The sequence below is a fragment of the Ailuropoda melanoleuca genome, chromosome 5 (genome assembly GCF_002007445.2).
Source record: "Ailuropoda melanoleuca isolate Jingjing chromosome 5, ASM200744v2, whole genome shotgun sequence".
Lineage (NCBI taxonomy): Eukaryota > Metazoa > Chordata > Mammalia > Carnivora > Ursidae > Ailuropoda > Ailuropoda melanoleuca.
Genome location: NC_048222.1, coordinates 51,360,024 through 51,370,970, shown reverse-complemented (window position 1 = coordinate 51,370,970; position 10,947 = coordinate 51,360,024).

The following is a 10,947-nucleotide window of genomic DNA, read 5'->3' as shown; positions in this document are numbered from 1 at the left end:
TTGATAGTTTCAAGTTTGCAGCTGGAGTGAAGAGATTTTGTTGGAGGTAGGGAAGTAATGAGTTATTTATTGAATACCCTAGCTCTGCTCTTAGCTTTGGCTAAGAATTTGTCTTGTGATGGAAACATTCTGAAATGAGATTGAATAGTTCATTGGAATTAATACTCTGTACTTGTCCAAATCTAATTAGTGGATCTTGAGCCCCAAAGTCATTGGGGAAAATACAAATCTAGTTATAATGAGGGCATAAAAAATGCTTCAAGTAATAGCTCATTTTGCAGCTCTGTCTACCCACAGATGGTATAATACACTTCTCAGAATAAAAACCCCAATGCTCCCCACTCTTACATCCTCTTCTCCTATTGTTGAAGTAGGTGAGTTTTGTTTTTCGTGATAAGCTACACCTTGACAGGAGCACAAATGGAAGGGCAAGAATATGGTGTGTGTTCCTCATATAAGACTCAAGGAGGAATCCTAAGCAGGATGTTCATAAGTGGGAGAATTAAAGAAGATAAAATATATAGATCCTGGCAAATGGACAACACCATCTTCACTGCTTTATTCCAAGGCCACATCAGTTGAAAAGAATATTAATCAAATCTAATAAAAAATTAAAATGATTGTCTTTATATTACAATTTGTTTTTAAAACTTAAGAAACCTCAGTTAACAACCATAAGGGGAGTCCCTAGGTACTTGGAAAATTCTGAAACTGCCGCTGAAGTTACACAAACTTCATGCTAGAAATATCCCATATTTTGGAGAACCACTTGATAACATAAGGAATTTAAGAGTGTTTAAGTAAAATTCTCTTTGAAAAGGCATTATTTGAAAATCCCCTTGCATTGATTGCCTAAACCAAGGAATTCTAGATATGATAGATCGTAGTCCTCAACCTTGGGAACGTTAGAATCACCTGGTAGCCTTTTTTCTTTACAGCTTTGAGTATAATTGACAAAATTGTAAGATATTTAAAGTGTAAAAGCTAATAGATTTGATATACGTATACATTGTGAAGGCTCCCCCCATTGAGTTAATTAACGCATCTATCACTTCATATATTTATCCTGTTTTGTGTGTGAAAAACATGTAAGTTCCACCCTACTAGCAAATTTCAATTAAACAATAGTGTTATCAACTGTAGTCACCATGTTTTAAATTAGACTCTCAGAACTTATTCATATTACAACTGAAACTTTGTACCCTTTGACAGAGTTTTTCCTATTTCCACCCATTCCCACCTGCAGCAAACAATTTTCTAGTGTTTCTATGAGTTCGACCATTTTGTATTTTCTTATTGTTAGTGGTATTAGATTCCACATATAAGTGATACCATGCAGTATTTGTCTTTATCTGCTCATTCGACTGAGCATAATGTCCTTCAGGTCTATCCATGTTGTCACAAATGTCAGTATTTCTTCCTTTTTATGGCTGAATAATACACACTACATTTTCTTTATCCATTTATCATACATCAGTGGACACTTAGGTTGCTTCCATGTCTTGGCTATTGTAAATAATGCTGCAGTTAACATGGGAGGACAGATACTGCTTCAATGTAATGATTCCATTTCCTTTGGTTATATAACCAGAAGTAGAATTACTGGGTCATAAGATAGTTCTATTTTCAATTTTTTAAGAAATCTCCATAATGTTTTCCATAGAGGCTCTACCAATTTACACTGCTACCAACAACACACAAGTGTTGCCTTTTCTCCACATCTTTGCCAGCAGTTATTTTTCTTTTTTTTTTTTTTAAGATTTTATCTATTTATTCGACAGAGATAGAGACAGCAGCGAGAGAGGGAACACAAGCAGGGGGAGTGGGAGAGGAAGAAGCAGGCTCATAGCGGAAGAGCCTGATGTGGGGCTCGATCCCACAATGCCGGGATCAAGCCCTGAGCCAAAGGCAGACGCTTAACCGCTGTGCCACCCAGGCGCCCCTATTTTTCTTTTTTTGTAAGAGCCATCCCAAAAGGTGTGAAATGATATCTCATTGTATTTGTGGTTTGCATCTCCATGATGAGTAGTGATTTGAGCACCTCTTCATGTATCTGTTGGCCACCTGTATATGTTCTGTAGAGAAATGTCTATTCAAGTACTCTGCCCATTTTTTAATTGGATTTTTTTCTATTGAGTTATATTAGTTCTTTTTATATTTTGGATATTAACCTCTTATCTGATATATGCAAATATTTTCTTTCATTTGGTAGGTTGCCTTTTCATTTTGTTTATGATTTCCTTTGCTATGCAGGAGCTATTTAGTTTAATATAGCCCTGCTTGTTTATTATTGGTATTGTTCCCCTTGCTTTCGGTGTCAAATCTAAAGAATCATCACCAAGTCCAGGAGCTTACCACCTATGTTTTCTTCCAGGAGTCGTATGTTTCCACATCTCATGTTCAAATATTTCATCCATTTTGAGTTGGTTTTTGTGTCCAGTGTAAGATAGCATCAGTTTTATTTTTTGGCATGTGGCTGTTCAGTTTTCCCAACACCATTTAATGAAGAGACTTTCCATTCCCTATTGTATACCCTTGGCCCCTTTGTGAAAAATTAATTGACCACATATGCACAGCTTTACTTCTGGGCTCTCTATTCTTTTCCATTGATCTAAATGTCTGTTTTTATGCCAATACCATACTGTTTTGATTACTGTAACTTTGTAATTTAATTTGAAATCAGGAAGGATAATGCCTCTAGCTTTATTCTTCTTTTTCAAGATTGTTTTGACTATTCAAGGTCTTCTGTGGCTCCATTAGTATTTTAGGATTGTTTATTCTATTTCCATGAAAAAAGTCCTTGAAATATTGACAGGGATTGCAAATCTGTAGATTGCTTTGGTAAATGAACATGTTAACAATATTAATTCTTCCAATCCATGACTATGGAATATTTTCCCATTTACCTATCTTTTCAATTTCTTAATTCCATGTCTTATAGACTTAAATGTACAGGTCTTTAACCCACTTCATTAAGTTTATTTTTAGGTACTTTCCTATGCAATTGTTTTCTTTCTCTAATACTTCATTATTAGTGTATAGAAACACAACTAATTTTGTTTTTTGCAACTTTATTGAATTTATTTATTAGTTCTAACAGTTTTTTTTGGTGAAGGCTTTAGAGTTTTCTATATATACCGTTATCAACAAATAGTGACCATTTTATTTCTTTCTTTCTAATTTGGATGTTTTTGATTTCTTTTTCTTGCCTAATCTCTCTGGCTAGGACTTACAGAAATATGTTGAATAAATGTAGTGAGATCAGACATGTGTCTTGATCCTAATCTTAGAGAAAAAGCTCTTAACTTTTCAGTGTTTAGTATGATGTTAGCTGTAGACTTGTCACATATGTTTATTATATTGAGGTACATTCTCTCTATACCCACTTTGTTGAAAGTTTTTGTCACAAACAGATGTAAAATTTCCTCAAATGCTTTTTCTGCATCTATTGAGATGATCATATGATTTTAATCCTTCACTTTGTTAATGTGGTGTAAGCATTGACTGATTTATGGATATTGAACCTTTGTGTGCTTGGGATAAATTCCACTTGATCACAATGCATAAACCTTTTAATATACTATTGAATTCAGTTTGCTAATATTTTTTTTAATTTTTACTTATTTAGGTAATCTCTACAACTTATGTGGGGCTTGAACTCATGACTCCAAGATCAAAAGTTGCATGCTCCTCCAACTAAGCCAGCCAAGCACCCTTCAGTTTGCTAATATTTTGTTGAGGATTTGTGCATCTATGATCATCAGGATTATTGGACTATGATTTTTTTCTTTCTAGCGTCCTTATGTGGTTTAGTATCAGGTAATGCTGGCCTCATAAAATGAATTTGGGAGTGTTCTCTCTTCTATTTTTGTTAGAACTTGACAAAAATGAGTACTAATTTTTTAAATGTTTGGTAGAATTTAGCGGTGAAAATACCTGTTTTGGGGCTTCCTTGTGTCCAAAGACCTTTAATTACTAAATTAATCTCCTTAAACATTATTGGTCAGTTCAGATTTTGTTTACTTATGAGCAGTTTTTATAGGTCATATGTTTCTGGAAATTTATCCATTTTCTCTAGGTTAACCAGTTTGTTGCTTATAGTATCTTTTTTTCTAATTTAAATTCAATTAACCAAAATATATTACATCATTAGTTTCAGATGTAGTGTTCAACAATTTATCAGTTGCATGTAATACCGTGCTCATCACATGATGTGCCCTCGTTAGAGACCATTACCCAATTCTCCATCCCCTACCCTCCTCCCCTCCAGCAACCCTCAGTTTGTTTCAGATAAGAGTCTCTCATGGTTTTTCTCCCTCTTTGATGACTTCCCATTCAGTTTTCGCTCCCTTCCCCTATGATTCTGTGCCGTTTCTTATATTCCGCATGTGAGTGAAACCATCTAATTGTCTTTCTCTGATTGACTTATTTCACTCAGCATAATACCCACAATTCCATCCATGTTGATGTAAATGATAAATATTCATCCTTTCTGATGGCTGAGTAATATTCTATTGTATATATATATACCTCATCTTCTTCATTCATCTGTAAATGGACATCTTGGCTCTTTCTACTGTGGACATGGCTGCTATAAACATTGGGGTGGAGTGCCCCCTCAGATCACTACATTTGTATCTTTGGGGTAAATACCCAGCAGTGCAATTGCTGGGTCATAGGGAAGCTCTCTTTTCAACTTTTTCAGGAACCTCCAAACTGTTTTCCAGAGTGGCTGCAGCAGCTTGCATTCCCACCGACAGTGTAAGAGGGTTCCCCTTTCTGAGCATCCTAGCCAACATCTGTCATTTCCTGACTTGTTAATTTTACCCATTCTGACTGGTGTATCTCATTGCGGTTTTGATTTGCATTTCCCTGATGCCAAGTGATGTGGAGCATTTTTTCATCAGTCTGTTGGCCATTTGTATGTCGTCTTTGGTGAAATGTCTGTTCATGTCTTCTGCCCATTTCTTGACTGTATTGTTTTTTCGGTTTGTTCTTTATAGATCTTAGATACTAGCTCTTTATCTGATATGTCATTTGTTCTTTATAGATCTTGGATACTAGCCCTTTGTCTGATATCTCATTTGCAAATATCTTTTCCCATTCTATCGGTTGTCTTTGGTTTTGTCAACTGTTTCTTTTGCTGTGCAGAAGCTTTTTATCTTGATGCGGTCCCAATAGTTTTTTGCCTTTGTTTCTCTTGCCTTTGGAGACGTGTCTAGCAAAGAAGTTGTTATGGCCAAAGTTGAAGAGGTTGTTGCCTGTGTTCTCCTCTGGGATTTTGATGGATTCCTGTCTCACGTTTAGGTATTTCATCAATTTTGAGTCTATTTTTGTGCTTCAGTAGAATAGGTATTAATTATTTAAATGTTTGGTAGAATTCCCTTGGGAAGCCATCCAGCCCTAGAGATTTTTTTATTACTGCTTCAATTTCTTTGCTGGTTATGGGTCTGTTCAGATTGTCTATTTCTTTCTGTTTCAGTTTTGGTGGTTCATAAGTTTCCAGAAATGCATCCATTTCTTCTAGATTGCTTAATTTGTTGGCATATAGTTGCTTATAATATGTTCTTAAAATTGTTTGTATTTCCTTGGTGTTGGTCATGATCTCTCCTCTTTCATTCATGATTTTATTTATTTGGGTCTTTTCTCTTTTCTTTCTGATAAGTCTGGCTAGGAGTTTATCAATCTTATTAATTCTTTCAAAGAACAAGTTCCTAGTTTCATTGATCTCTTCTACTGTTCCTTTGGTTTCTATGTCATTGATTTCTGTTCTAATCTTTATTATCTTTTCCTGCTGGGTTTAGGCTTTATTTGCTGTTCTTTCTCCAGCTCTTTTAGGTGTAAAGTTAGCCATGTGTATTTGAGGCTTTTCTAATTTTTTGAGAAAGGCTTGTATTGCTACGTACTTCCTTCTTAGGACTGCCTTTGCTGTATCCCAAAGAAATTTAAACAGTTGTGTTTTCATTTTCATTAGTTTCCATGAATTTAATTCTTCTTTAATTCCCTGGTTGACCCCTTTATTCTTTAGTAGGACGCTCTTTAACCTCCAAGTGTTTGAGTTCCTCACAAATTTCCTCTTGTGAATGAGTTGAGGTTTCAAAGCATTGTGGTCTGAAAATATGCACAGAATAATTCCAATCTTTTGGTACTGTTTGAGACCTGATTTGTGACCCAGTGTGTGATCTGTTCTGGAGAATGTTCCATGAGCACTCGAGAAGAATGTGTATTCTGTTGCTTTAGGATGGAATGCTCTGAATATGTCTGTGAAGTCCATCTGGTTCAGTGTGTCATTCAAAGCCCTTATTTTCTTGTTGATCTTCTGCTTAGATGACCTGTCCATTGCAGTGAGTGAAGTGTTGACATCCCCTACTATTATTGTATTCTTATCAATGTGTTTCTTTAATTTGGTTATTAATTGGCTGATATAATTGGCTACTCCTAAGTTAGGAGCATAAGTATTTATAATTGTTAGATCTTCTTGTTGGGTAGACCCTTTAAGTATGATAAAGTGTCCCGCTTCATCTCTTACTACAGTCTTTGATTTAAAATCTAATTTGTCTGATAGGAGGATTGTTACCCCAGCTTTCTTTTTATGTCCATCAGCACGATAAATGCTTTTCCACTCCCTTACCTTCAATCTGGAGGTTTCTTTAGGTCTTAGCATATGGAAAGGTCTTGCTTTTTTATCCAGTCTGATACCGTTTCTTTTGATTGGAGCATTTAACACATTTACATTCAGAGTAACTACTGAAAGATATGAATTTAGTACCACTATATTACCTATAAAATCCCTGTTGCTGTAGATAGTTTCTTTCTCGTTTGTTACTTTTGGGCTCTCTCTTTTGCTTACAGGATCCCCTTTAATATTTCTTGCAGGGCTGGTTTAGCGATCACAAATTCTTTTAGTTTCTGTTTGTCCTGAAAGCTCTTTCTCTCTCCTTCCATTCCAAACGACAGCCTTGCTGGTTAAAGTATTTTTGACTGCATGTTTTTCTCATTTAGTACCCTGAATATATCAGGCCAGACTTTTTTGGTTTGCCAGGTCTCTGTGGATAGGTCTGCTGTCACCCTAATGTTACTACCCCTGTAGGTTAAGGACCTCTTATCTCAAGCTGCTTTCAGGATTTTCTCTTTATCTCTGAAATTTGCAAGCTTCACTATTATATGTCCAGATGTTGATCTATTTTTATTGATTTTTGAGGGGGTCCTTCTACCTCTTGGACTTCAATGCCTGTTTCTTTCCCCAGATTAGGGAAGTTCTCAGCTATGATTTGCTCAAATATACCTTCTGTTCCTCTCTCTTTCTTCTTCCTCTGGAAGCCCAATAATTCTAATATTCTCTTTATGGCTGATTTCTCAAAGCCTCCCCTCATTAGTTGTTTTTCTTTCTTTTCTCAGATTCCTTCATTTCCATCAACTTGTCTTCTATGTCACTGACATGCTCTTCTGCCTCATTTACCCTAGCTGTTAGAACATCCAATCTACACTACATCTCAGTTAAAGCATTTTAAATTTCACCCTGGTTCGATTTTATTTCTGCACTAAGAGATTCTTTAGTGTCTTTTATGCTTTTTTCAAACCCAGCTAGTAACTTTGTAATTGTTATCGATGAGATCTGTGGCAGAGAGTATTACCTCTGGTTCTTTCTTTTGTTGTGAATTCCTCCTTCTAGTCATTTTGCCCAGGGAAGAATGGACGAACAAGAGAATAAAATCAAAAATAACCATGACCCAAGCGAAATACACACTAGAAAAATCTGAAGAGGTCGGAAACCAAAAAAGAAAAAGAAAAAAATGGGGGGGGGGCAGGGAAGAGAAAATATAATCTCCCAGGTGGACGAAACAGGGTGATCCACTTGGTCCTCAGTGTATTTTGGTCTTTTGTTGGAAGACACTAAACCCCAAAATTGTAAAGAAAGCAAAACTTAGATACATACAAAAATAAAATTGAATACAGGGAAAGGAAGCAAAAGTGAAAAATATCTATAGAATGTAAATGTAAAAAATGAAAGTTAAAGACTTAAAAAGTTGATAAAATAAGAAACTAGTTGAAAAGGAAAAAAGAAAGGAAAAAGGAAAATTTTAAACTGAAAGATAAATCATGAGGAAAAAACCTCAAATTCTATATACTATTTTCCCATAGCACTGGAGTCCTGTGTAAAGTTGAAGTTCGCCTGTTGTTCCAGCTGGTCTTCCATGGGAGGGGCCTGCTGCATTGATTCTCAGGTGTCTTTGCCTGGGTGCAGTTGCACCACCCCTGGCCAGGGGGCCTGGCTCAGTATAAGCTGCTTCTTGCTGCTCTATGTGGCTTTTGTTTCCTGAAGGCTTTCCAAGCCTCTTTAGAGGATGAAAATAAAAATGACCACACCCTGATCTCCAGCCCTGGAGCTGAAAAGATTACAGCCCCCTCTCTTCAGTAAATCCTCAGAGATAAGTAGTCTTCACTTCTGTGTGCCACACTCTGCAGACTCCCGCAGCGTGCACCTGCACTGATCCTCCTAGGTGAAGACAGAGGGTTACTGTGTTTCTACCCTTTGCAGAGCTCCTGCATGGATAGCAGTCACTTCATTGTGATGTGGTTCGCAGTTTATGACAAATGGAGCTGAGAGCCCCCTCCTGGGTTCGCTGACCTTTACCAGTTTCCCCACTCCAATGCTTGGGAATCCTGTCAGCTCAGGCATCCCCATTCTTTCTGTGACCCCCATGGATCCTGAGGCCACACTGTCCCACCTAAGATTCTGCCCACTTTGCCACTTGAGCCCCTTTCAGGCAGGGACTTTGCTCACTGAAGCAGACTTCTAAATGCTCTGAATTTGCACTCTGGGGCTCTACCACTTTCCAGTACCCAGCTTACAGAGGCTCCCTCCCCTGGCCATTTATCTTCTGATATATACCCTCAGCTTCACTTCTCCACACCTCCTACCTTGTAAAAAGTGGTCACTATTCCTATTTGTAGAATTCCAGCAATTCTTTTCTTACATCTCAGATTGAATTCATAGGTGTTCAGAATGATTTGATAGTTCTCTAAGTTCAAGGGACCAGATGAAACAAGTCCCCTACTTTTCTGCCATTTTGCCTCCCTCCCTCGTTTATAGTATCTTTTATGATCTTTATGATCTTTCCTATGCTTTGGTTTGTATGTGTTGCCACCTCTTTCATTCCTAATGTTGTTTCTTTGGGTCTTCTCCCTTTTTTTCTTGGTCTAACTAAGGGTTTGTCAATTTAGTTTATCTTTTCAAAAAAACAGGTCTTTTTTTCATCACTTCTGTTGTTTTTCTGACCTCTATTTCATTTATTTCTTCTTTGATCTTTGTTTCCTTCTTTCTCCTAACTTTGGGTTTTGTTTGTTGTTCTTTTTCTGTCTCCTTGGAGTATAAAGTTAGGTTATTTGAGCTCTTTCTTATTTCATGATATAGGCATTTACCACATTGAACTTCCCTCTTAGAAGAGCTTTATGCTGCATCCCATTAGTTTTGGTACGTTTTATTTACATTTTCATTTGTCTCAAGGTAATTTTTTATTTCCTTTTTGATTTCTTCTTTGACACTGGTTGTTCAGTAGCATGCTGTTTAATCTCTGCATTTGAATTTTTCCAGTTTATTTCCTGTAATTGATTTCTAGTTTTATACCATTATAGTCCAAAATTGTTTGATTTGATTTCAGTCTCCTAAAATGTACCAAGTCTTGTTTTGCAGCATAACATATAATATAACCTGGAGAATGTTCCACGTGCACTTGAGGAAAATGTATATTCTATTGCTTGTGAATGTAATGTTCTGTTTACGTCTAAGTACATCTGATCTAACATGTTGTTTAAAGACCAGTGTTTCCTTATTAACATTCTGTATGATCTATCCATTTGTGAAAGTGGATCCCCTTGTAAGATTGACCACATAATCATTATATAATGATCTTCTTTGTCTCTTATTACAGTGTTTATCTTAAAGCCTATTTTGTCTGATATAAGTATAGCTACCCCAGCTTTCTCTTGGTTTCCATTTATACAGGATATCTTTTACCATCCCTTCACTTACAGTCTATATGTGTCTTTACATCTGAAGTGAGTCTCTTGTAGACAGGATATAGAGGGTTCTTATTTTTTTTTTTATCCTTTCTCCCATCTGTGTCTTTTGATTGGAGAATTTAGTCCATTTACATTTAAGTTGTAGGTATTTACTGCCATTTTGTTCATTGTTTCTGCTTTGTTGTTTGTAGATTCCTTTCTTTTCCTCTCCTTTGTGATTTGGTGACTTTCTTTACTGGCTTGCTTATTTCATTTCCCTTTGTCTTTTGTGTATTTATTGGAGGTGTTTGTTTTGTGGATTTGTGCATCTGTGATCATTAGGTTTACATAAAACAACTTATAAGTCTATTTTAGATTGATAACTTAAATTCAAACACATTCTAAAGCTCTTACTCCCCTACCCCTTCAATCTGTTTTTGATATCACAACTTACATTTTTTTATCTTGTGTAGCCATTAACAAGTTATTGTGCTTATGGTTACTTTTATTACTTTTTTGTCTTTTAAACATCATATTAGCCTTATAGGTGATTATCCCCCACTGCTGCAACATGAGATTACTCTCAATTTTACTATGTACTTACCTTTACCATTGAGATTTACATTCTCATGTTTTCCTGTTAGTAATTATCACCCTTTCATTTCACCTTAAATAATACCCTTTAATATTTCTTGTAAGGCTGGTTTAGTGGTGAAGAACTCCTTAAACTTTTCTTTGCCTGGAAAAAAATCTTCATCTCTCCAATTCTGAAGGACAGCTTCGTCAGGTAAAGTATTCTTGGTTGGCAGTTTTTTTTTTTTCTTTCAACACTTTGAATATATCATGCAACTCTTTTCTGGCCTTCAAAATTTCTGCTAGAAAATTGCTTATAGTCTTGTATACAAGTTGTTTTTCTCTTGCTGCTTTTAAGATTCTCTCCTTGCT